This window comes from Cebus imitator, unplaced genomic scaffold, assembly GCF_001604975.1.
Source record: "Cebus imitator isolate Cc_AM_T3 unplaced genomic scaffold, Cebus_imitator-1.0 Scaffold343, whole genome shotgun sequence".
Lineage (NCBI taxonomy): Eukaryota > Metazoa > Chordata > Mammalia > Primates > Cebidae > Cebus > Cebus imitator.
This window is the reverse complement of record NW_016107658.1, coordinates 982,414-988,567: the sequence shown is the minus strand read 5'-3', so window position 1 is coordinate 988,567 and position 6,154 is coordinate 982,414. Positions and strand designations below refer to the sequence as shown.

The window sequence follows — 6,154 nt, the reverse complement described above, 5'->3', positions numbered from 1 at the left end:
ATGGGACACGACTTCCTAGGAATTACCTTCCTAACAACGATTGGCATGACTTCCTAGGAATGAGCCTTCCTGGCAACGTGGGACCTAAACTTCTAGAAATAAACTATCCCAGCAACAAGAAACCAGATCAAAAAAGGGAGGAAAAAGCAACCTGAAGCCAGGAACACATATTCCTTTTAAAATGCTTTCTCCAAAGTATTTTAAAGAAAAAACAGGGGAAATGTAAACGGAAATTAAATTTTAGGACCCCCAAAACTCATGTAGCCAAAGGGAAAAATCAAACTGGGAACTGGGTCATGCAAACCTGCCTCCCTTTTTGGTTTCTCAATAAGTTGGCTACAAGATGAAAAGCTACACACCTCCCCCATATTTTGCCCACAAAGAAATTCCTAGTGAGTTGTTGGTTTCATCATGGCAATGCAAATTGATAGCTTATCTTTACAGTGCAGCTACCCCCCAACCCCCTAACCCACCAGACATAACTGCATATCTGACTACATCTGCCCCATTGTGTCTATGTTATTTCATGTAAAATGCAGATTCCCCACATTTTTCCTCTGCCCCTTTTGTTTATGTCATCTTTATGTTGTTGTTTGTTTTTTATTTAGTTTTATTTCATATCATAAACTGAACTCTGCAATCCAGCTAGGCATGGAAGGGAACAAGGAAAACATGGAACCCAAAAGGAACTGCAGTGAGAGTACGAAGATTCTAGGACACTGCAAGCAAATGGGATGGAGGATGCTCTCCTGAGCTACAGAAGGAATGGTCTGTTAAGATAAAACACAAGTCAAACTTTAATAAGTTCTCCGCAGTCAGCAATGGTGATCTTCTTGCTAGTCTTGCCATTCCTGGACCCAAAGTGCTTCATGGCCTCCACAAGATTCATGCCTTCTTTCACCTTGCCAAAGACCACAAGCTTGTCATCCAACCACCCAGTCTTGGCAGTGCAGATGAAAAACTGGGAACCGTTTCTGTTGGGTCCAGCAATTGCCATGGACAAGATGCCAGGACCTGTATGTTTTACAATGAAGTTCTTGTCATCAAATTTCTCCCTGCAGATGGACTTGCCACCGTGCCATTACGGCATGTGAAGTCACCACCCTGACACATAAACCCTGGAATAATTCTGTGAAAGCAGGAACACTTATAACCAAATCCTTTCTCTCCAGTGCACAGAGCACAAAAGTTTTCTGCTGTCTTTGGAAACTTGTCTCCAAATAGCTTGGAGGAGATACAGCCCAAGGGCTCGCTGTTGACGGTGATATTGAAGAACACGGTGGGGTTGACCATGGCTGATAGTACAGGGCTCCTGGCAATGGCAGCATCTACAAAGTGGCCATTTATGTCATCTTATATAAAAAAATGCAGATTCACTAAACCAGACAAAGGCATGAATGACTATTTTCCCCTACTTCCCTCATACATGAAAATTGTATACTTCTCAACATCCCACCCTTTCCCCTTTAAATTTGGAGTCCTCAAAATCATCTTCGCAGAAAGGCACAGACCTGTCTCCCAGGCATGTCTTTAACTTTGGCAAATAAACCTCCTACAGTTATTGGGACTTAGCTCATCATTTTTCTCAATTGACAAAACATTAAAAAAATAATACAGACGGGACCTAGCCTGCCCCACGCCCAGTGGAGAGCAAAGTTTCCTTCTATTTTCATAGCCAACCAGAACAACGTTCTATGCACATTTTGTCCTCAGTAAGAGGGCCTCTGGCCAAAATTTGGCTAGTGGCCCATTGGGATAAGAAGCTAACCAAAGCTCATGTGTTTCAGTGTAATTTAGAGAGCAGTGTGGAGAATATCATCTCACCAAAGGTGAAGATGGCATTACAGACATGAGGATATCTTTTTCTGGGACTAGTTTGAACAGGAAAACCAAATACCTTCTTTCAGACTGTAATGAAGCATTCATTAAGATAAAGATGGCTTTCTGGACAGGTGTTGTTGACCTGAGAAAAATTGGGGAGGAGCTTATAACGCTATTACTTTACTTGAAGAATTTCATGACTTTGAACAACCGTTGCCTGACTTAGATAACATTGATGAGGCCCAGGAGTTCAGCTTGGATCAGAGTAGAGTGGAAGAGATAAACATGAGAGAAGAAGTTGGGAATATCAGTATGTTACAAGAAAATTATTTTGGTGATTTTTGGAATGGATGATCGTGAGATAATGAAAGAAGGCAGTGCTTTTGTGGATGATGACATGTTAGTAAGCCCTACTGCTTCTAACCTCATATTAGCATCTGAACAGAGCATCAGCAATCTGAATGAGAAAATTAACCATTTAGAATATGAAGACCAATATAAAGACAACAATTTTGGAGAAGGAAATGATGGTGGAATATTAGACGACAAACTTATTAGTAATAATGATGGTGGTATCTTTGATGATCCCCTGCCCTTTCTGAGGCAGGGGTGATGTTGCCAGAGCAGCCTGCACATGATGATATGGATGAGGATGATAATGTATCAATGGGTGGGCCTGATGGTCCTGATTCAGGATCCTGTTGAACCAGCCAACTATGATCAAACAACACCTGTTACAAATGAGGAAGAAGCATTTGCATTGGAACCTATTGCTGTAACTGTTAAAGAAACAAAAGCCAAGAGGAAGAGGAAGCTAATTGTTGACAGTATCAAAGACTTGGATAGCAAGATAATCAGAGCCCAACTTAGTGATTATTCTGATATTGTTACTACTTTGGGTCTGGCACCACCTACCAAGAAATAGGTGATGTGGAAAGAGACAGGAGGAGTAAAAAAAACTGTTTTCTTTACCTGCTCAGCCTTTGCGGAATAACATACTACTGAAGTTCTTTACATGCTGTCTTACACCACTTGTACCAGAAGACCTTAGAAAAAGGAGGAAAGAAGAGACAGATAATTTGGAGGAGTTCCTCAAAGAACTTGAAAATCCAGAGGTTCCTAGAGAGGACCAGCAACAGTTACACCAGCAGCATGATGTTATCGATGACCCTATTTTGGAAGAGCCAAGCCGCCTCCAGGAGTCAGTAATGGAAGCCAGCAGAACAAACCTGGACGTGTCAACTATGCCTCCATCACCACCTCAGGGAGTTAAGCAAAAAGCTGGACAAACTGACCCAGAGCCTGTGATGCCTCCTCAGCAGGTAGAGAAGAGGAAATACTGCCTGTAGAACTTCCCCTAGAAGAACCTCCAAATATCTGTCAGCTAATACCAGATATCTGTCAGCTAATATACCAGAGTTAGAACTTCTGCCAGAAAAAGAGAAGGAGAAAGAAAAGGAAAAAAAAAAAAAAAAAGATGATGATGAAGAGGAAAAGGATGAAGATACTCCAGGGGGTAATCAAGATCAGGAAGAAAGAAGATGGAAGAAAAGGACTCAGCAGATGCTTCATGGTCTTCAGTGAGCTCTTGCTAAAACGGGAGCTGAATCTATCAGTTTGCTTGAGTTATGTCAAAACACAAACAGAAAACAAGCTGCCACAAAGTTCGACAGCTTCTTAGTTCTTAGAAAGCAGCAAGCTATTGAGCTGACGCATGAAGAACCATACAGTGACATCATCCCAACACCTGGACCAAAGTTCCATATTTTATGAAGAGCTAGATGCATTATAGCTAGTGTTCATTTCATTAGTGCTTACAAATTGCCCTCATGTGTAGGGTATAGAGAACCCTTTGAGAAAACAAGATTTTTGTCTATACAAAATATTTGCCTTTTTCTTTCTTCATTTTTTTCTAGTATGTTAAATTTGTCAATTTCATCTTTGAGGGAAAGTGATTAGATAGGTTGTTTGTGTTCTGATGGAGAAAACAGCACCCCAAGGACTCAGAGGATTATTTTAACAGTTCAGAACAGATGTGTGCAATATTGGTGCACGTAATAATTTTGAGTGGCAGTTGAAAGTCATTTTTATCTTAGTTCATTACTGCATTAAACAGGAAAACCTGTCTGAGAAAATGCCTGACAGTTTAATTTAAAACTATGGTATGAGTCTTCGACGAGAAAAAAAAAGCCTTTCCATCAGTAGCACTGGCAATCTTCTTGTTAACCACTCTCCTTAGAGATGGTACCTGAAGTAACAATTCATCCTCTTGAGATTTGTTTTAAGTGTAATATCCTGATGAGCAAAGATGTAGGTGAAATTGTATTGTGACTGATAGCCTTCAGCTACGAAAAGATAGGACTCACTTGGTTTAAAGTGTTCTATTTTGTAAATCATTCCATTTGAGTCTTTCTGATGAACTTGGCTATCCCCAAAATCTGTCATTTTACTGAGGCTCCAAAATGAGCAGAAATAGGCCTGATTAGAGTAGAGCAACGATCAAAAAACATAACTTTCTAGAAGCTATAAATCAAAGTTTTAAAAAGATGTTTGGATATATTTGAGTATTCAGATCATGAAGACAGAAAGTGCCCTGCCTACTACAAGGACAGACTGATGGGAAATTACATACCAGGTCAACTTAACCTTTAAGCAGACAATGCTGTAAAAACTAATGGCTTCTCTGATATTTTTTATAAGTTTTAGTACTGATCTCCTCTTCCAGTGCTGCACACTCCTGTGTTTGGAACTTTAATAGCTTTGCAATGAAATCCTATATCCAGTTTACTGTAATAAACTGAAGAAAAACACATCCAAATAAAGGTCTATATTAACAGATCAGATAGCATCAGAAATCATGTGACTATTATGATTATCAGAATATGTCTTAACTTTCTAGGGCAAAATTGACACTGAAAGTTCTAGCTTAAATGTTGACACTTGTGGGGAAAAAAATCACTTGAAACTCAGACTTCAGTATATACCCCACAATTTAAAATTATGTGAAATGTTTTAAATTTGTAAACTCATAATTACTGTCTTAATGATTCAGTTTCCTGAGAGTTTAATTGTAAAAAAAATTCTATTGCAGCTTTATTTTCAATATGATGTGCCTGTAAACCATGGAGTTTTCCGCATTTGTAAAAAGACAATGTAGATAATTGAATGTTTGATTTTAGAAAGGTCATTAGTTTCTTGATACACATTTTGTTAGTCTGGTTTTTGTTGCTTTTGGGTTAAATACTGTTCTTGAAAATAGTTGATGCTATTTTATGTATAACTTTTCCAATAAAAGTTGTGTTATAAGCTGTAAAAAAAAAAAAACTATTGTAGACTGGCTACATTAACTTTATACGAAGTCTTAAAATGTCAAAGTTCTACAGCAACCAAGCAAACACCTAATCAAGAAAAAGGCACAATCAGATGGTAAGACATTTTGTGAAATTTTTACTCGACTGTAGCCCATCCTTCCCTCCTGGCACACCTGAGGAAGCAGCAGCCCTGCTGCTAATTCTCTCCCTGGAACCCCAGAGAGGAGAGTGGACTTTACTTGCAACATTCTAACCTGTCAAGGGGCTGCATGAGGTACCGGTCTCTGTTTTACCTAATTCAGAGCTCAGACAGGGAAAAGGAGCATGGCTGGATCCTCAGGCTCAGGAAAAGCCACAGGAAATGGTGGGCACTACTCATGAACACTGCAAGAGGTCTACAAACTCACAGACACCTGGAGCAAGAGATCAGAGGTAGAGGAATACAATAGAACATCTAAGCCCAACCTCAGAGAAGCAGGGGTGAGGCTCTTTAGGAAATTCAGACATTTGTAAGCAGTTGTGCATTCAAGGGAATTGGGGAAAAAAAAAAAAAAAAAACAGGCCAAGGCAAAGTGTATAGCCAGAACAGAACTAAGAAGACCTTAAGACCTCACATGGGGCTGATCCCAAAGCTGACAGCCTGCCCTGCTAATTAGTGAAGTTTCTTTATCCACTTGTTGATTGATGGGCATTTGGCTTGGTTCCACGATTTTACAATTGTGAATAGTGCTGCTATAAGCATGCATATGCAAGTTATCTTTTTTGAATAAGGACTTCTTTTCCTCTGGGTAGATATCCAGTACTGGGATTGCTGGATCAAATGGTAGTTCTATTTTTAGTTCTTTAAGAAATCTCCACACTGTTTTCCATAGTGGCTGTACTGGTTTACATTCCCACCACCAGTGTAAAAGTGTTCCCTGTTCACTGCATCCAACAACAACATCTACTGTTTTTTTGATTTTTTGATTATGTCCATTATTGCAGGAGTAAGGAAGTATCACACTGTGGTTTTCATTTGCATT

The 6,154-nt window shown here is 39.5% G+C and overlaps 1 pseudogene across 1 annotated transcript; it reads left to right on the top strand.

The window, feature by feature from the left end:
* The first annotated feature begins 995 nt into the window (after window positions 1–995).
* LOC108287420 lies at window positions 996–3,594 on the top strand (annotated as a pseudogene). The gene is made up of 3 exons (XR_005196507.1): window positions 996–1,086; window positions 1,173–1,279; window positions 1,676–3,594. The product of XR_005196507.1 is annotated as a double-strand-break repair protein rad21 homolog (transcript).
* The last annotated feature ends 2,560 nt before the right edge of the window (window positions 3,595–6,154 follow it).